A 22,767-nucleotide genomic window follows, 5' to 3' on the forward strand; every position below is an offset into this window, starting at 1 on the left:
GAGAGGATTCACCAGAGACAGAGGAGGGAACAGAACAGGCAGATCTACTGAAATATACTGCTGAGGGGAGCAGCGGGTGGGTCAGGAGAGGTCTGCCATGCTATGTGAGTCACCTCCCTGGCCGGGATCGAACTTTTGATGCAGTGACTTTGGAGAACTTCATACTACAGTTCTTTAACCTGTTGTGCCACCAGGGAGAGCCCAGTTTTATATTTTTAACAATTAAATCCATATGACAGAAATGGTCTGTCCCAACATGGACCCAACATAGCTACTGTGTACACAAACATTTCTGCTTTCGTCTTATACACTGGTCATGGAAGATATGTGGCCTTTGCAACCTTTGTTTCTGTTGCCTTTGGGGAGGCTTGGTGTTGGGAGTTCCATGGCAGAAATAGCACCACTTTTTGGCATCTTTAGTTTAAGAATGAAAAATTCAAGTGAGACATCTCATTATTGACGTCTGATCCATGTCACTTAGCTCAGACTGCCCCATGAAATACCTAGTTAGATAGATAGTCCCTGCTTTATGAAGGTATAGACTCTCAGTATGATGAGCTTCCCTTGTTAGGGAAGAATCTCTAAATGTTTGGATCCTGAAAACCCATGACAAATGATATCGGTATTGCAAAATCCTGAAGATCTCCTCTGAATTTTAAATCTTAACTAATTTGAGATTTTCCAAGTTAGAAAGTTGAAGAAAGAAAACTGCAATTAGCTACAACATAGAATAAGGCATAATCTATTGATTTGACTGAAAGACTTAATTTTGTGTACACTATTGCCTATATTCCATCAATAGTTTCAATAATGTAGTCTAGTTAATGCTTTACTAAGACAATAGGAGACAGTCTAACCAAATTGTGATAAATACATTTCCCTGATGGCGTGTATTATGTCATCCTAAATTACATAGTACATCTGTGAAATCTGTGATAATTAAATTTACCTGAGCAATGCAAAACAAATGGAAACAATTGTATACTTGATAATCTCATTTACTCATTTTACATTTACAAATAACCTTCTGGAAGTCTCCACTAAGACATTCGTTAATTATTGGTGGCTTTAATACAAAATTACTTTTAGAGATAGCATGGTAATGATTGCAAATAATTGCATAATGATGGATAGTCTCTTTTTTGCCTTGCACTTTGACTGTTTGATCTAAGGGAGGTAATCATGTATATTTTTCTAATCATTTTATGTCCAAGAATAGTTTTATCCAAAATCTGTTCTACTTCTAATTTTAACTTCTAGGGACGCTTTCTTTATGCATACAGAACTGGGTTGCAGGCCACAGGCGCAGGGGCAGTGAAAGGAGTCACCAGATATAGAGTGGGGAGCAAAACAGGCAGAATGACGAAATACACTGCTGAAGAAGCAGGGATGGAGACAGAAGAGGTCTGCTGTGCCATGTGGGTCATCTCCCTGGTTGGGGATCGAACTCGTGCTAAAACAGTGTGACTACCTTCCAAGTGCTGTGTTTCTACCTATTGTACCGACAGGAAGGGTCTAGGGAAACTTTCAACCCAATCTTGATACCTGGATTGTTAGGGCCTGTGCCTCTATAACTTCCTGCAGAGTAATTCTTTCCCACCCTGGCCATTGCTGACACTGTGGGTGCTCACATAACATCATTTCCTCTAGATCTTAACCTGACTCCATGTTTTCTCATGCTGTATCTTTAGAACTCTCAATAGTTCAGTTGCCTCACCTTCTCTAGGAGTTTTGGTCTTCATATTCTACCATAAATTGTGGTGTAGTTCTGATCTGATTACTTCTTTGGTTTTATTGCTTTTCTTTCTTATGGACTTCATTTTCTAAAAGTACACACTCCTACTAGTGAATTTTGTAATACTCCTTGGTTCATTTTGTTGACCAGATATTGCTAAGCCCGGTGTCCTCCTTGGTGGTATAGGGGGAGCAGGAATAAATGTTGGAAAGAAAAGGGAAATTGCAAATCACTGTAAATGTTTCATAACAGTAATGCAGATTTCATTACTGCTTCTACTCCAGACTACTTCAACGCGTACATTTATTATTACACATTTTAGTGTGTCATTGTGGACATACTTGTCTCTTGTAAATTTTAAATGTGTGGGCAACTTGATCCCCTCTGTTAAAAGTATTAATAGAAGCTACTATGTTCAAAATGGAAAAAGATATTTCATTTCTTGCACATACGAATTTAAACAAGAATACGTGTGATATTGTTTATTTAGGTAATAAATCAATAAATTCTCTGGTTCTTATGAAATAAAAAAAAACTCATGAAAAATTTATATAAAAAATAGAAATTCAGAGTGGGTCCCTACAATTCCAAATTGCTGTATTCATGCTAGAGACTTATTAAAGGGCCATACTTTGTGTGTGTCTGTGTGGGGGGGCATGCATGTTGTGTAGGGGGACAATCTTTCAATAGATCTTCCTCATATTTATCATAAAATAGAAATGATAAAATATAACAAAAGGCAGTCTTTCATTTTTAATTAGTATCCAAAGCATATAGCATATTTAAGTTGAGCATCGTAATAACAACACATGAATTCTTCATTATCTAAAATGTACCCTCAAATAACAGAATTGTATTCAAGTCAGGAAATTTTCTCAAATCTTGGCCTTGCATATGTGTATTATAAATTCCACACAGCAATTATCACTCATGAATTTTTATGAAAGCAACTTAATAATATTTTATAGCTTAGTCTATATGAACAGAGTGAATTGGTGAATTGTCACCATCACAGACATAATGCAAATTATATAATACTTCCACCTAAGATAGTTTCCTACTTCAGGTCAATAATCTGTTGACCTGAATTTCAAAGAATCGTCCAGGAGTCTATTTGGCATGTAAGGGCAAGATCTTAATCAGTTTGCCATATATGGCTTTAAAATGTCAGTGCTTTTAGGCACTTAATATTGAAAATGGAGGATAAAAAATTCCCTGGCATTTAAATGATACAATGAACTATAAAATTCACAGTAAAGACACTTAAAAGTTAAGGTGACAGTCAATAGCCAGATGGCTTCGCTGGTGTTTTAAAATACACATGGAAGATTTTTATTAATGCAACTACCATGTGGGATATAGTTGAAATTAACATCTATAAGCAGTTAAATCTAGGTGTAATCTAGATATTACAGTCCGTTCTGCTCCCACTTCTCCTTTTTTCTCGCTGATGATACTGCATGGACTCATTTTAATTCTTCTTTCCCATGTACATGCAGAAATAGGATACCTGCCTTCTGTCAGGATTGTTTTGTTTAAAGTACTTGGAATCAATATGGGAAACACATGCCTATATAAGGTGATAAATAATTCTTATGTTAATCCTAGGCCATTGTTTCATGAAATCTATTAAGTTACATGCTTTCCAGAAATTAATCTGATTTTATATTTGCTGGCACCTGAAAATTTTCAAATCAATTATAACTTTTAAATTAAAAAAAAAATAGGATGATTTTTGTAAAACAAATGTACATTCAGAAAATTGGATTAGACCTGATATTTTAAATGACCTCTGTCCTTGGATCAGTAGGTCAACTTTTTTAACTATAATGCAGATTCTTACCTGTGAATCTAAGGTATTGCAGTTCCAGATCACATAAGCTCTACTAGAATAGAATCAACAAATTAACCAGTGCCAAATACAACTCTGGATACAAAGGATACAATTCTGCTGTATCCATTATTTAACTGCCCATGCACTAAACTTGTTTCATTTCACATTTTAAAGGTTGGTAAATAAGCAAACAATAAATACACATATGTTCAGAAGGATATGTGAAAAATGCTAAACATCCTCAAAGATATTTATGAGATTTACAAACATTGGGCCAATGATTTGTACCCTAAGATAATAATAATCAACTTATTGAAAGAAATTTTGCCAGTCATTGCACTAGATTGCACATTTTTATAGATACTTAAGTATATTGTCCTTGCTATTGGCAGAGGATTGGAATAGTTTTACAAATATCAGTAATACATATTAAAAAGTCACCCTACATAAATATGACGGTGGTGTAAGTTGAGTAGGGTTTAAAGAGTAAAGTCTAATGGACTAAAACATCCAAGCATTGATAATGATAATTAGGACCAGTTACAGTAGATTTGTTGGAAATCATTTGTTAATATTAAACTATTTTAATTATCTTATATACTATTATAAAATAATCATAATATTTGAATGTAATAATCAACAATTTTGTAGTGCCTTTGAACTTAATAATCTACATTCACTTTTCTTCTTATTAAATATTCACAGAGATCTTAGGTTTGCATGTTTTGATTATAAGATATATAGAAAGTCATACACTTAATGAACAATATGACTTGAATCTAAATAATTACTGGTTCAAATTTTCTGTCTTCCCGGCCCATGCACTTTTTATTCCTTATCAAGTGAAAAACAAGTAAGCAAATGAAACAAAGAAGAATCCCCCAAATAACAGTTCTATCCAGCAAAGGAAAGTCCTATTTCAATGCAAGTAAACATAGGAGGAGTTAATAACACATCAGCCCCAAAGAAATAAATTGGTAGGAGTAATTCATTATTTTTTCTATGTAATTAAAGATCATTGTTCAGTTAATAAAAATAGAATTTGAAGAAAATGGGGTGAGAATGTTAAGTGCATTTTTAATGTAGTTAACTACAGTTATTGTGAAACTGCATTCTGTATAGTTCTACTCTCAGATAGAACAGATCAATGTCATAAGTTGTTGCAATAGACATGCATATCAATATGGCTTTGAAAGTACAGATAAAGAAATTTGCTTGGTTTCTTTTATCCTGTAAAGCAGTAATATGAAGAGTGAAGATATCGGTGGCATATTATTCACATTCTTTCCTTAGTTTTCCATGTTTTTGGTAACACCTTATTTAATACAAATAAAATATATATTTATCATTTAATTCAAATCCTGCGTATAATATGTTTTAGTAAAGAGGAAGAAATTACATGTCCTCATTGATATTCATTAACTTAATATAAAGTAAAAAGTATGGTATTTCTGAGTCATGCAGACATCCTTTTTACCACAACCATTAGTGTTGGTTTGTAAAACTATAGCTTTATTACCCTACTAAAATCTTTTATACAGCATTATATAATATAGAGCACTCTAGTTTTCCCTGTAGTATATAATCGTCTACACTTTTAGGTTTTATAACCTCACTGAGTAAAACACTCTCCAAGTTACTGATTTTTTTTAATATAAAATTTTAAGCCTCAATACTGCACACACTTGATGAAATAACCAGGTTTTTTAATAGGCTATTAGAGATGCAATATATTGCATCAATTTTAAGCCACTGTTCCCAAAATTAAGGTAAGGTCTCTCTTTTGGATCTACAAATAAAGGTATCATATCTTTTGTTTTTATCTGGCCTGAAGCTATTTACCATGAAGTCCTACTAACTGGCTTTATGATCTTTAACTTTATATGAACAGAAAAATTAAAAAAATAATACTTTGTAAATCCAATCATGCAGTAGTTTCCATATTACCAAATACTTCACATTGTACAACCTATAAAAACCAAAGCAGAAAAGTGCTTTTCAATTCCCAAACAAGTTACAAGTTTAAGTGCACCTATTAATTTCAGCAATTTCCTTGACCCATAAAGAACTTTCAACTTTATAATTTTCCAACAGTACCCTCAGTGAAGAATTAAATGACATGACTATCATTGTAACAATAGTAGAGGATTAATTTGGTGCTTATTTATTTATTTATTTATTTTCTGGCAACTGCTCAATCTGTCTTAAAGTAACAGTAGTGCCAATTACACTTATATTTGCTTTGTTTCTTTACTTGTAACTAGAAAGTCATGACTTAAATAATCAGGCAATATGCCTAAAGGATTCATCTCCTGCATGGAAAAATAAAGCAGAATAAATGTTTTCAATTATAGTTTGGTCATGCCTAGACTCTCATGGTCTCCTTACATTTTCTGTTTAACTGTAACTTGCAAAAGATTATGGCAAAAAGCAAACACAAAGATGATTCTAAATCATACAGTACAAAAACTGATAACTGAAGAAGTTAACAAGTTAGAAAGATGGGCACATATTTAAAGAGGCAACATATTCAATTATAATATAAACACATTACAAAATTCCATCCAAAGAATAAAGACCATCTTCTTAACTTTCAACATGTTTCTTCTCTACAGAATGAATTTTCTCTTAAAAGTCACAGATTTTTCCAGCCAAATTTGCCAGATTTTGTCAACAATAATTTTGCCAGCATCTATACAACTGAGAAAACTATTCATATCCAAATCATATTTCTAAGACTTAGTCTCCAGAATTAAGTTGTGTATAGAAAGCACAGCTATTCTCTGCCAACATTATAAACTGGGCACTATTCCTTTATATTTGGACATTATTTAGGTCATTGGTAAAGTGGGATAAACTATATTACAAGGTTTGGCAATAAATGAGGAAATTCATGTATAATATTTGAGTAAAGCCTGTTAGAAAATGGACATAAGACATAAACGTCTAATATTATAATTAACTTTCTCTCATTTAACAGTTGTCTTATGTCTATACCTATCACAGTGTATGAACATTTCATTAATTCTAAATGTTTTTGTCTAAAGCTATGTTGAACAGACTGATCTTTGTAACCCAACTTCTATTCTTGCTGACACTACTATAACTTTTCTATTCCCTGTTTTCCATCTCTTGATGTTACCATGTAATATGGTTAAGGTTCAGAGCAAATACATTCTTTGGCCAAGTCCACTTTATATATATGTAACTACCATTGTGATATACTTAAATATTGAAAATTAACATGTTAGTGGCACCATTGAGTTGTTTTTCCCTGTTCATTTTTTTGTGAATAACTGTAATGTCCAGATTATTGCTCACCTGATATATACTCAATAAATATATGTTGCATCAATAAATCACTATATTAGATCAAAAATCTTTTAGGAAAAGATTTTTATCTATGTGGCAACCAAATCTCCTCTTTTAATACTCCACTGTCAATCAAAATTGTACAAAGAAAATTATGTACATAAAACATCCTGCTGGACATACCTATAAGTCAAGCAAACAAGTTGAATAATGATACAATATTCAAGTTAAACTAAGTTAGGAATTTTCTCTGTTCACAGAGATACAGTGTTGAAAATTTTACCTGAGTCTTACAAAGTATTCTGTAAATAATGGAACTTAAGTTAAATTAAACTTATTATCCCATAAAGTAGAAATGAAATCTTCCTTCTAGTTTGTATATAATTCTTCTTAATATTCTTTGTCACATTTTCTTCTATTAAACATAATAATTAAAGATAACATTGAATAAAATGAACATCTTTTTGTAGTCAAATGAAATTCTAGAATTATACTAATTCCAGAGCTTGGCAGCCCTTTAAAAATAAGGTGTCAAACAATAAAATATGTGATAAACATTTCAATCAAATTTTGAAAATATTTTCTAGTATGGTAGCAAAATTTATACCACTTAATTATAGTTTGAGATTCTATCCTAAGGAAATTTTACAAAAGTAAAAATTACATGCATAAAGATGCCAACTACTACAGTATCAAAAATAGTGAGAGTGTGTATGAAAACTTAACAGATTTTTTTAAAAATTAAAAAAATATGCAACATTCAAAGTTATAACTGTGTATTGCCACATTAGGAAAATGTTCATAGCACAATGTTTTAAACTTTATTTATTTATACATTCAAGAACCGGGATATAGATCAGAGGTGGGGGTTGGGTGTGGAGGGTAAAGCAGATCTACTGAAATACACTACTGAGGGGAGCAGTGGACAAGACAGGAGCGATCTGTTGCGCCATGTAGGTTAGCTCCCTGGCCTGGCTGTGAGAGCACGCAGGCCATGGTGGCTGAGGATAACTTGATAGTGCTGGAATTTTAAGCCCTGTGCCACCAGGAAGGCCCCGTAATATAAATTTGTCCAATGCAAAGTGTAAAATCAAATACTTTCTAAATGATCATTTTATGTTTTCAAAATTGAAAGTTTAAACTAATTATAATTTTCAAATTTCAAAAAAGATTTCCACATTTTCAAATGCTGATGTTCTGACGTGAGCGTTTATTTGCTCCTGATTTAGCCAATGGTGACGGGTTGGAAAGGGGTACCTGAATCTTTCATTTATGTTACGATGAGATGTGAGAAGGGGTGATTCAGTTTATCTTCCTCATAGAAGAAAAATGTAAATTTCTTTGCAAGCAATCAACTGAAAATCAGCTTTCCCATAGGGCACATATAGTGGCTGTCTTCCTAGTAGGTGGCTAGGGACTTATATATTTTTGGAGATATGTTTATTCCCTGCCCCAAAGGAGTTTCAAGTATGCAATGAGTTGAAAAATAAAATCAGGCATATGATAGTTGTGTGATCTAAATAATGTTCACATTAAGATGATCTAAGCTGTACGTCAGAAAATAAATCCAGCTAACATAAAAGAAAATATCTTGGCAGCTAAGCCTCTTCAGGAAAAATACTGGTTATCCACAAAGTACTTTGGGAAGAAGCTAGTTTAGCTCTTAGATAGGACTTATAATTATGATAGGAAAGCAGAAGTTCTTCAAGAAGAAGGACACTAGGTTTTGTAAATTTAATCTTTCCATGCTATTTTCTATCAATGAAAGTAGAACACATTTATTAGTAATAGTTAACTTTCTTTAAATATTTGTTTTTGTTTACTAGTGATGAAATTCTTTTTAAGGTTTTCAATATTTAAAACTTCTAGGGCCTTGTTGCAATATGTAATTTTTTTTTTAAAGATTTATTTATTTGTGCATACAGAACTGGGGTACAGGCCAGAGGCTCAGGGGCGGTGAGAGGCTTCACCAGAGACAGAGTGGGGAACAGAACAGGCAGATCGAGGAAGTACACTGCTGAGGGGAGCAGAGGACGGGTCAGGAGAGGTCTGCCGTGCCATGTGGTCACCTCCGGGGCAGGCAGGAATTGAACTCATGCGGAAGCGGCTTTAGATTCTCAGTGCTGTGCTTTAACCCGCTGCGCCACCAGGGAGGGCCACAATATGTAATATTTTAATCTTCATTTTGGTATTTCTGAGACTTTAGAGAGAGGGAAAAACTTGCTTAATATCTCATAAATTCAGAAAACCAGATATTTTTTTTGCTGTTGAGGCCAGTTTGACCAGTAAAACATTGTAATTATAATGGTTTATTATTGTTTATAAGGATAACATCTTAGTCCACAAATACAAACATGACTGGACTCATAATGCCACATAAGTGTACTTGACTATGTAATAGGATCTCCTAGTGGTATAAGACATCTGTCTCAAAATTCTTAAGAAAAATATTCAAATCCACATATGAAATTTTAAATGTGTTCTCTATGAACATGATTGCTATTTTAGATTGGTATACACTAGGTTGTATGTAATATGTTTGAAGAAATGAAAGAATAGAGTTAAGATGTCAGTCTTTTCATTATGTTTATCTCTTCTTTTCTCACAGAATATCCAAATTTGTGAAAAATCAAAAACTAGAGAAGAGGCCGGCTTCCTAAACTACCACAGCTAAGTATAAACACTGAGATTTGAAGCCAGGAGTGTCAGATTTTGTTTGCGCTTTACCTAGCAATGATGTAAAAGGAAAGGGTCATAAAGAAAAAATAGTAAAGGACTCATAGTAACAATTGTTTGGAGTCAGAAGAGCGTGTCAGTTTGACGAACAGGAGACAAAAATCATTCATTTTTATGTTCAGGTTGTAATGGAAGACCAATTTTAGCCAGATTTTATTACCCTACTATGATAGAAATCTTTAAGTAGTTCAAGACATACAGATTTTAGTCCTGGGCTTTCTGTGCACATAATAACTATGACTAAGGATTTTGGGACACACCTGCATTTATGCATGAACTCTAATAGAATCCATAAGAAAGATAACATCTTCAATATATAAAGGGAAAGAAAAGTTCAAAAAGACCCTGTATGGCATGTTGCATGCTTTCTCTCTCAAAGAAAATAAAGTATCTTGTTAAATTGTAAGGTTTGTTCAGATAAGCTCTAATATATTGCTTTTGCTACTGCAGTGAGAAGATCTCCTCCAGTTCTTAAGCCAAAGTAATTGTTTATATATCATTTATAAATCATATATATATATCAAAAATATATCATTTTTGAATAGAATCTTCTATCCCTAAGAAATAGGGATATGCTGCTGTTACATCAATTGATTGAAAATGTTATTTTGTGAACATTAGCTTTTCCACTCTAAGTTTTTAATTTTCATGTCATTTTATTATAATTCATATGTTTAAAATTTGTTTTAAAAGTGTAACGAACTTATGAATCAAGAGAAAGATTTCAAATGAAAATACTCTTACTTTTTAGCTATAGATAGAATATAAAGGCTCTTAAAACACATTAGGCTCTAATTACAGATAGGTAGAAATATGATATCAGGCATCCATACTGGTGGTGTGGAGACAGAAATAGATTTAAAAGTTAAAATTTCAGAAGTTAAAGCATAGCAAATGATTTCTCTGTTTCTTGTACTTTATTTCCCCCACAGTTTTATTCATCAGTGTTCTAAGAAAGCAGGAGAAATTTAGAGCTTCTTTGTCCTTGAATGTTCAGGGAATAGTAAGAAAAAAGAAACAAGTATAACAGATATTTACATACATTTATATGAGTGTTTATGTAAATAGTAGACTTAATATAAGATGTATATTGATCATATAAAATTTTATATACTGTATATAGTATATATAAAAACATAATATAATATCTGTATGAGCACAGTGGAATGCTATCAACTATTAAAAAGGAAGAATTACTGCCATTTGTGACTAGAGGGAATTGGGGAGGATAATGCTAAGCAAATAAGTCAGAAGGCGAAAGACAAATTCTGGATGGTCTCACTCATTTGTGGGCTATAGAGAAACATAACAAAGTGTCAGTTAGAACCAAACCAATGATAAACTTCTACTGTCTGGCTGCAAAACTGATGCAGGCAGACGGATGGGTGATGGGGTGGAAGTGTGGGAAAGAGGGGCCTGTTTAAACATGGTGTAAGATTTTTGGAGTATTGATGGTGGGCAAGGACTGAAACTATACACTTAATGGTGATTTAAACCTATAACCATGGCGCTGATACAAAGATGTAATCTTCTTTTATCTCAGTATACATCATTCAAGGTAAACAACACAAGAAATGAGTAAAGCAAAAAGTAGAACAATGATATAGATTGGTGAATAATGAGTACGTAGTGAAGAGGGAATAAAAAGAAAGTGAACAAAGAGTCTTATTTTATCTCAAATTGAGATTTATAAAAATCACATTTTTGAAGAGAATGCAATCAACATATGCCTTTGTACATTTCTTGAAGAAGCAAATGAACTAAAACATTTGGAACTGAATGCATATGAGAGAAGGAAGTAAGGATGCTACAGTAATGTTATTAACTTGATCAATACCCATAACCAAACAATTTATCACCACCTTCCCCCTCAATTCACTTTAGTGCTTGTAATCTCCTGTTGTCTGTCAGCTAACCAAATAATTACAAAGCTCCACTTTGCTGTCTATTGAATAATAAGAATGTCAGTAGCAAATTTGACTTACATAAATGGAGTAATATATATTATAAACCATTAAAATATACAGAGCATAAGCTTGAAAATTCAGTTTGCCTTTGATTATTTAGATTGGACTATATTTTACTAACTAAGCATCAAAACACTATGATCAATAAAATGTCACAAATAATTATATAGCATGTCAGAGTCTACTCATACAGGAACATTTCTGTAGAAATGAATAAAATCAGATTATGACTGCTCATTTTCAATTTAGCCTTTAAAGTACTATAAGGTATGCAGTCACATATAAATAAAATACATTTCAAAATATGGAATATTTAAAAGGATAAATATTTTAAACTAACAAATTTGTTCACTTTCTTTAAAAATCAAAATAACAAATGTAATTGACCATAGTATAGCTAGCATGTCAATTTCTTCATAATATGTTTTAATAATAGAAAATGAGATTTGTTAGAGTAGGGGGTCAATGAGTATGTTTTTAACTCATTTGTACACACTTGTAAATCACTTGTGAGTATAAGTTTGCAATAGAAATAGATGTTATGAAGGCCTTCTTTAGTTTTTAGTTTTAGTTATGTGACTTTATTTAATTATCTTTCTGAATCTCAGTAGTCTCGATAAATACAATATTCCAAGTGTATGCATGCATAGTTAAGTGTCATCTCCTATTGTCTGTCAGCGAACCAAATAATTACAAAGCTCCACTTGTTGTCTATTGAGTAGACACAATGCCAATAGCAACTTTGACTTATAGAAATGGAATAGCATATATAATATATCTAAACTATATGTATTTTTTTCTGTCTACTATGTAGCTTCAAATACATAAAATGCACTGTATTGCTTTAAATGAAAACATTCCTGAATTTCAAATATTTTTTGAAAAACTCTCAATCAATTCCAAAACTGGCACTGAGCAATTAATACCTTATAATAACATACTCACTAAGATTTCAAAAAATATTTATTTAACTTATTAAATGTACACACAGAAAAGTCTCTTGTGAAAAGTAATATGTATATGAAATCCTTTGTGAGTTTCACCCCACACCATTTATCAAAGTCTAGTTGTTCTCCAGGAACAAAAAGATAACTTTGTTTCCCAAGGGTATATGTGCAGAGCACTATCCAACAGCCCTGAAAAAGAAATGCACCTATTCGAGTGAAAAAGTACAGCAAATGCATCTGTTATTTATGACACCAATTATTTCATGAATCTGCTGCTTTGTTTTCAATATAAAAATGACAACAAGGGTCATAGTGCATTTGTATATAGACCGTGTTTATGTGTATAAATCTTAATGGAAATCTGAGTGATTCATGTGGATAATTCAAACTCATAGCACCATTTCACCACAAATAAGAGTCCATAAAAGGTAAGGTACAAGAACTGAATTATCACTGGCTTATTATTATAATCTGAGCTTATAAATAAAATAAATATAGTCAACCAAGAAAAATTTGTGCTATGTGCTTTCAGCAATGTTCTTTTCGCTCTCACCCACCCACACATATCTATGTATGCACACACTTGGAATATGATATTCATCTGAGACTACTGAGATTCAGAAAGATAATTGCATAAAGTCGCATAGCTAAAATCACTGGTGAATTTTATGAGCGTTTCTGATGGATTACAAGGACATATTCATTTTACCATTTCAAGTTATATCATTAAAATGGAAATTTTACATTGGATTATGGTATATCACACTAGGCAAGGAGCTCATAAAATAAAATACACTCGATGAGGTATAAAAATAATTACGTCTTCATAAAACTTTTTTCTCAACACATCTACCTTTAGGTAGCACTAAGACAAATAGTGTTATACACAACTTGTGTTTAAATTTTTGGTATTTTGTTATTTATAATTAACTTACATGAATACAAACTTTATTTGTAAAACTTTACTTTCAATATGTTGATTAAAATTGGCACACTATAAGACAGAAGTTGGATCGTTATATCTGAGGAATTAAAAGTGTTATCTATTGTTTTCATTTGTAAAATTCTTTTTTTTTTTTGAAATATTTATTTGTGCATACAAAACTGGGGTACAGGCCAGAGGCTCAGTGGCAGTGAGAGGCTTCACCAGAGACTGAGTGGGGAGCAGAACAGGCAGATCCACGAAGTACACTGCTGAGGGGAGCAGCGGACGGGCGAGGAGAGGTCTGTCAGCCATGTGGTCACCTCTGGGGCAGGCGGGAATCGAAATCATGTGGAAGTGGCTTTAGCTTCTCAGTGCTGTGCTTTAACCCGCTGCACCACCAGGGAGGGCCCTAATTTGTAAAATTCTTAAAAAATTTTAAACATTCTCAACCAGTCCAAAATGGCAGTCCAGTAACTAATACCCTATAATAACATATTCATTGGTATGCTTTAATTTTTGCCCCAACTATCTTGTTGTAAAACTTGTTTCCTAAAAAGTTTATTATACATAAAATGATTTGAGTATGCCAATTTTTCAAAAATATTATATTCTCTATGAATAATCAAAGTATTTACATATTGAAGTTTGTGAAGTATTGTCACTGATATGACAAAGTTTTGTGCATAAAAACATAAAGGGACAAGAGAAAGCACAATAGATTAATTAATGTGTTTGTTTATATAAATAATACAATGATATAAAGTAGGATACACATTCAATATTGTTATTTATGATCCATGTACAGTATATTCCATTTTGGCAAACATATTTAAAATGAAATATGTGTGCTCCATAAGGAACAACTCTTGAAGACATTACTTTTACTTCATAGGGAGGTGAATCTCTACAGGACAAAGACAGTGGCTGCTGTGTGTAGATTTGGTGCTGCTGAAGAGCAGCCTGTCACTCATGGTCACTCTTGAATGTATAGTCCGTGACCCCAATGCTTTAGGAGGACCGAATCCCATTCAGGAAATATTTCTACTTGATATCTAATAATAGTGTCATCATCCTAGTATGAGAAAAATGAGAATTTGATTGACTTCCTGACATGGCCTATAGAGGTCATTTTTTCCCCCCAAAGATTAATTTTTGCATGTACAAGAACTGGGGTGTAAGCCAGAGGTGCGGGGTGGGAGATTGAGAGGATTCACCAAAGCAGAATGGGGAGCAGAGCAGGCAGATCTACTAAGATGTACTGCTGAGGGAACAGTGGGCCAGACAGGTCTGCTGCGCTTTGTGGACCAGCTCCCTGGCTGGGAATGGAACTCATGCCTCAGTGGCTGGTGATAGTATTTAACCCTGTGCCAGCAGGGAGGGCCAGAATGGTCTTAGCACAAAGATGAATAAGAAACAATGACCATGAATTGAGGTCACACTTCTGAGAGAAAAGGGTTTTCTTAGGGACAATAGTGAGAAAAACCAGGAGGGCGGTGGCTCCACTGGCCTCGCCAGACACTTGTCTTGGAGCGTGGTGTGGCCCAGAAGACAGCTGTCCCTTTAGGGGCTGTCAGGGAGAGCAGGTGCTTTTCTACAAGCAGATGCCTTATGGGAATTTCCTCTTATCTAACCTAATCAGTTTTTTCTTCAGGTTCTCTCTGACATACTTTTCCTTACTAAGAGCATCCATGAGAAGCCAATCTGTGTCCCAAATTCTCTATGATAGCAACAAACAAGCCTGGTTCTTCATAGATGGGGTTGGAAGGGATTATGCTAAGTGAAGTCATCAAAAGGTAAGAGATAAATATCACTTATTTGCAGAGTATGCAGAAACCAAAGGACCAAGAAAAAGTAAAAAATCTTGTTAGTTGGCCATAGATCTGAGGCACAGAGCAGGGAAGGAGGTGAGAGAGGAGTCAAAACAGGGAGGGGGATGGGGGCCTCCCTCGTGGCTGAAGGGGTTAAGTCCCAGCTCTATGTGTTTATCAACACTGTGGCCTGAGTATGATCCCTGGCCAGGGAGTTGACCCACATGGCACAACCTGCTGCTCTCCTCAGCAGTGTATTTCACTTAATCTGCCTATTCGGCCCTTCACTTCATCTCTGGTAAATCTTCTCACCCCCTGCACCTCTGGCCTATACCCCAATTCTTGTGTGTATAAGGAAATAAATCATGTGTGTGTGAGTGTGTGAGAACGGGGAGGGAAGAACACAAGGGACTCTGGTGATGAATCAAGGGTGCTATGATTGTGGGGGAGATACAGGGACTATATCTGAGGGGAGAAATCAAATACTGTCCATGAATTAACGATGATGTAAGAAAATAAATATAAATTAAAAAAAAAAAATAGAAACAGGCCCTCCCTGGTGGCACATGTGTTAAAGCACAACACTGAGAACTAAAGCCACTTCTGCATGAGTTCAATTCCTGCCTGCCCCGGAGGTGACCACATGGCGCGGCAGACCTCTCCTGACCCGCCCGCTGCTCCCCTCAGCAGTGTTCTTGTAGATCTGTTCCCCATTCTGTCTCTGGTGAAGCCTCTAACCGCCCCTGAGCCTCTGGCCTGTACCCCAATTCTCTATGCACAAATAAATAAATCTTTAAAAAAATTAGAGTCAAATATGATTCTTCAGAGCCTTCTAATATGCGGTGGGACTCAACTTTTTTGAAATGCCAGTTTTTTTTTCTTTTTTTTTTCAGTAAGTGTTTGGGGACAACCTACTTTACACTGCAATGTGATTGGTAGACCTCTCTGCTGCTAGAGAAATAACCCCTAGGCCGCTTTTCCATTTCAGTGGAGATAACGATGCACTGAAATAGCTCTCAGGTGTACCTGAAACCATGACATTGCAAGGAAGTTTATATTTTAAAGTAAAGAAGTTACATTCCATTAGGTGTTAGTACCTAATAAATATTCAGTGCACTGAGACACTTCTGAGAAAGATGGAGAGTTGGTGCATATTTCCAAATTGTTAGACAGGCATTAAGAGTGATATAAATCACAATAAAATAGAGATGAAAACTTCATCTATAGTAAAACTAGACTAGTTGCAATCAACATTCTATACATTCTGAAAAATCACCCTGATTCAATGAAACTTAGATGAAGTCCAGAAACCATACTAGGAGCTAATCCTCAATTTTCTGGCAAGCAGGACTGTGCAATTCTAAAACTATACCCAAGATCTTTTTTTTCCCAAAAAAATGTGATAGTTTTTAATCCTGAAAAAGTGAGGACTTCTATGTAGAATATCAAAAACATAAGAATCAAATTATTTAGAAATCGGACTTGTGATTAAACCTGGATTAAAATTCCATCATCGAAATCAGACTATATCAGGTTGTAGTGGCCAGAGAATGATGGGGTGGGTGGAGTGTTGTAAAACACTACCAGATCTCACTGCCTAAATTTCTGATGCTGTGAGGATGAGAATTTGCTTTCTAACAAGTCACCAAGTAATAATGAAGATACTACTTTGGGACTATATTCTGAGAAAATGTGGAGTAAATGACATAGGTGTTAGTTACTGTATTGTTACTATTGAGGAAATTTATTTTTTCTAGAGCAGTTTTAGGTTCACAGGAAAATTAAGATCAAAGTGCAGTGATTGGCATAACTTCCTTCACAGCGCTTGCCTCCCCTATAATTAATATCCCTCACAAATGATACAATTGTTACCATTGATGAAGCTATACTGGTACTTAATCATTACCCAAAGTACATCATTTATATTAGAGTTTAATCTTGGTGTTGTGCATTTGATGGGTTTGGCAAATGTATAACTACATGTAATTGGCAGTGTGCTATCGTAGATACAGAACAGTATGTAGATTCAGAACAGTATGTAGATTCAGAACAGTTTGTAGATTCCAAACAGTATCTACTACTATAAAAATCTCTATGTACTGACTGTTCATCCATGTAAACCTGGAAAACCACTGATCTATTTACTGTCTTCATATTCTGGCTTTTTCAGAATGCCTTATAATTGGAAAGCTATAATATGTAGCCTACTCTGATTTTATTTTAGTTAGCAGTAATGCATTTAAAGTTCCGCCATATTTTTTTGTAACTCGGTAACTCATTTCTGCTTGGCACTGACCAGTATTCATTGTCTGGTTGTAGCAGTTTCATTTATCATTAATTAATTAATTATCACTTATTGAAGGACACTGTGGTTGCTGTACAAAGAACATTTAATTTTTCATTATTATTTTTGCATTCAGTCTAACTTCCCAAGATGAAAGAAAATGGTCTAAAACAAAGAAATGAGATTCCTCTAATAGTCGTGGCATAGGACTCAGGGGACATGAGTTAGCATGTTAAAATATATTGATGCTGGGGAAAAATAAAAAAAGAGTATGGTAGCGTGGTGGGATGGCTTTGTGTTGTGTCAGCTGGGTTAATGTAAATGCCATGTCCATATTTCCCTTCCTCACATGCTTCCTGAAAGAGAGGGCTATGATTATAAAAATTAACTAAACATCCCCAAGTATGACCAGTTTAATCAATAGGTCTTTAGACTCTAAATATTCCAAGTTTTAAGGGGTAATTATTCCACAAAAATGTCATAATAATTCTTTATCTGAAATTATGTACTAATCTGACACCTGATTACAGGAATAGACAATTGGAAGTATAAATGAAAGTAACAAAGAAAAACAAATTTAAAAACATTACTATAATTTTTCTTATACATTTTCAGAAGTGGAACAGAAAGTGCATTTTGTATGAATTTGAGGAAATAAAAAAACTACTCTGCAGATGAGAAAGAAAAACCTCTTTAATAATTTCCAGAAAATTAAAAAAAAATGCTACCTCCCAATGAAGAGTTAATTTGAAGAACCAGAAAACGAAATAATAAAGATAATTAAGTCCTCTACAAAGACATTGTAAGAATCTAACCTTGATATTGTAGGCATTAAAACTAGAGTAAACAAAACCAAACAAAAATTTGTCAACACTGGCTCTAAATTTATTTTATTTAGCACTGTATGCAATTCACAATGTTAAATTAGCTCTGTATACCTGTATATAATTTATAAATATAGGTTTACATTTCAGATGTATATTACCATACCACATCCACACCCAAGAAATTATAACAGACATCTCTGAAATTTGTATGTAACTTCCACAAAACACCCTGAATAGCCAAAGCAACCCAAGGAAAAAATGAATAGAGGTATTTTGCAGCCAGACTTCAAATTATACTACAAAGTAGTAGTAATTAAGACATTATTTTATTGAAATAAAAATAGACTTAATTAATGGAATAGAACTAGGAATCCTGAGATAAATCCACTCACTCCCAGACCATGTACAAAAATAATTCAAAATGGATCTAAGATTTAGATATAAGACAAGAAGCAAAAAAAAAGAGAGAAGAAAATTTAGGCAAACTCTCCACAACATTGGCTTCAGTGTTGATTTTGGGAACTGGACAACAGCTATAGAGAAAGGAAAGGAAAAGTAAACAAATGGAATTCCATAAAATTAAAAAGTTTCTGCGCATGAAATAAATAAATGACCATTAAAACAAAACAACATCCTACCAAATTGTGGGGGTGGAGGGGATACTTGCATATTATACATGTGATGAGGGTCTAATATTTAGAATCAAGAATGAACTCACAAACTCAAAAACAAACAAAAAAACAAATAATTCAAAAACATGGATATGAAAGTTAAATAGATGCTTCGCCAAAGAGTGCATGTAGATGACTAAGAAGCCCATGAAAGAAAAAAAAAAAAAAGTTAGCCATCACTTATCATCCAGGAAATGCAAATCAAAGCCATGGTGAGATAGCCCATCCCACCTGTTACAATGGCCCATATCAAAAGGTCAGAACCCAGCAATAAGTTTTGGCAAAATTTTGGACATTAAGGATCCCTGGTATGATGTTGGTTGGAATGTAGAGTAATCTAGATCCCATGGGAAAAACAAAATGAAGGGGAATGTATTCAGTAAACTCTGGGATTTGATTGTGAGTCGTTGGCTGTGTACATGGTGTGAGAAAATACATCCAAAGAGATGAACCTACATTCCTATAACATATACAGTATTGTAAACCGATGTAGTCTCAATAGAAAATAAAGTCAATTGAAAGCCAAATGATATATGGCCTTTCATATTCTCATTGTGACTCATCAAATTTTTCTTCAGCTTTGCATGATTCTCTGACAAATTGCTTTGAGACCAGACCTTTAAAATAAAATCATATTATGACTGATTTGACAGAGGCATGCACATGTCACAAACATAGCAATAGAAATGAGTTGCTTACTGAGAATGGAAGTCTTTCATTCTAAATAACCTAAAGAGGGTCAAGAACCTAGCCATCCTGGTTACATTTTACTGAAACAAAGTTTACTTTCCTCCCCACCCCCAACCTATACATAACCATAGGTTTTGGAAGAATTTCCAAACCTAACAGATATACACAATAAATCTAAATACAGAGCCCCTCCCACCCCATCTACTTTATTAATATAATGACTGACTCTTGAAATACAGGGTCCACTTATACTAAAATATGACGTAGCTTAAGGAAATCTAATATGTTTTATAAATGATCACATACAGACACTTCACAATAAATATGCATTCATCTAGATACATATATGAGTTGAAGAGTAGTATGTGTATGTTCTTCACTTAAAGTCATCATTTTTCTAACATGGAAAATTAAAAATTGAATATGTCTTTTGGGGAAATGTGTTATATGCAAAAAGAACCGACTTGTGGAGTTTTTTTGTTCTTGTTACCTTTTTAAACAAAACCTGTACCTATTTTGTAGTTTGCCAACATTTAGTTAGCCAATCAATCACAATCAACAATCCACTGTGTGGAAATTCCATGTCCCTAGAAGGACTGTGAATAGTTTCAAGAGAAATTTGGCATCCCTGCTGCCTTTGATATGTTCTTTCAACAAGTGTGCCTTTAGCACACACCTTGAGCCTGTTCTCTGTGATGTGTGCTGGTTAATGGGCTACATACATGTGACTCTTTCCTTTGAATTTCAGTTTAACGATGGAGTTGAAAGTACAAAAAGTAGCCATGATCAAACTTAAATTATTAGGCAAAGAACACATTGCTGAGCACTGTAGAACACATGTGAGCATCGTGTGACTTGAGGGGCTTTTAAGCAGTCCAGAGTTGTAAAAGAGTGAGTCAGATCTGATCTCAACTTATTTCCCACTCTGTCACCTTGAGTATGTATTTAAGCTTGGCTTTTCTCCTCTACAAAATGGAGTGAAATTAATTGTACTTTTTACCTACTTCAGAAGCTTGTGAGGTGCGGGTATGTATAGATATATATACTGTTTATTTAATACATGTTTTATATAATGTTTATTTAATGCAAGTGTTATTAAATATATAATGTTTAATTAATACATACTTAATGCAGGTGTATTTTTATTGCAAGATGTTTATTTAATATATAAATTATGTTTGTTGCTGTTTATAATTTTTATTAGTAATAATACGAATAGAACTAGCAATACCAGTAGAAGTTACACTATTTCTAGAAGCAGTAGTGTGTTACTAATATTATTGCTGGCAAGGTATACTTTAATCTACAAATACATTAATGAAAAAGAAAAGGGCAAAGTGAAGTGGGAAAGGGGGGGAGGTGATAAAGAAGATAGAGTGAGAAGAACAGAAGAAGAGAAAGAGAGAGGTTAGGGGTTATAAAATGGACACAAAACAATTTCTGAACCAAATTTAGAAAGAGGAAGAAGTAAGACCCTAGAGAGTTTACAAAATTTGTCTATGCAACTCTGTTTCTTCAATTGGCTTCTTTCTTTCCAGTTCACCTAATTGTGATATTGTCAGTAAAAATAATTTTCACTAGATTTTTATAATGCATGCAGTGTGCAGTTGAATGAATAATGATTTTCTCTAAGTGGATAGCGAATAGAGCCAGAAATCAGAGTGCAGCATTTATAAGCCACTTATCATGTGGGGAAGGCAGGCACCCTGGAAGACGGAAACAATCGCATCTGACCCTGATAACTGAATGGGGTTACATGCACCCAAACCTTGCTCTTTAAAACAAAATAGCAAAAATGTGCTTCAGAGGAGATAAATGACTCCCCAGAGAGGGGCAAAGACATACTGCTCTGTGAGCTCTGAAACATTAGTTACAAGAGACAACGATTCTTATCCCCTCATCCCCAAGGAGGGAGCACACTGGGGAGAAGAGAAGATAGACACTGTGAATTCAGGGAGCATTTTCCCTTTCGTGAACCTCTGCTGAAAGGGAGTAAATCCAGTGAGAACTGTCATGCCGCGCATGTGACTTTCTTTCTGGTAGGCATGGTGAGTGTCCCCTACCGTCCTGGCATGATGTCCTTGTTCCAATTGGGCATAATGGGGATTTAAAAATGATAAGTGAAGCTAAAATGTGAAGAAAAATATGACTATTGACAAAGAAAAGCTGTTTTGAACAAACCTATTTTCATTTGAAGCAATTTGGCCATGTCAATTTGGAATTTCATGATGCTGTATACTAATCCAGATGAAGAGCTGTTACACACATACCATTATTTTAAAAAAGGAGAGTGGAAGGGTCTAGGATGCAATAATAGCAATGATGATGTTGCTTTGGTTTCCAAAAAACTTTATGGCTAAGAATTGCTTAGACAGATGTAACTGCTTATTTCAACTGGTATATGTAGAAACATAGATATTCAGATCTACAGTTGGATTGAGGCTATTTCTGTACAACAAAATAAAGATATCCTTAACCTCCTGAATATATTTATTAAGATTGTACTTCAAAATGGATCCTATTAAGATGTTATTTATATTTAGCATAATGGATTATACTGAATTAAGTGAATTATATTCCATATGATAAATTAATTTTGAAAACAGATTACATATTTATTACATCAATACTTATATTTATGGCATTTCCAAAGCAAGCTAGGTATAGAATGAAAACAATGAAACCTGATGCAACATTTTATGGGATTTTTTTTTATAACTGAGAGCTGTCAAAATTTATTTACTGGGATCCTCTTGGATCACACCAGAACAACATCATCCCAGTATGTACACAGTTATTACATGGTTATTCTCTATTTTAACTGCAACCTGTTCCTGAAATACTTCTGAGGAAATCCTTCTATCTCAACTTCAACGTAAGTCCCACTCTTATAAAAGTAGTTCTAGCTTATTGATTCTAGCAATTGAAATATATGATCTCGAGAAAAACGGGAGAACCAAGGTTCACCAAGGTCAGGATGCATTTTATCAATGGAGATTGAATGTATACTACAGAGATTTGCTGTCAGAGT

This window comes from Condylura cristata, unplaced genomic scaffold (assembly GCF_000260355.1).
Source record: "Condylura cristata isolate star-nosed mole 26May11 unplaced genomic scaffold, ConCri1.0 scaffold00003, whole genome shotgun sequence".
Classification (NCBI taxonomy): domain Eukaryota; kingdom Metazoa; phylum Chordata; class Mammalia; order Eulipotyphla; family Talpidae; genus Condylura; species Condylura cristata.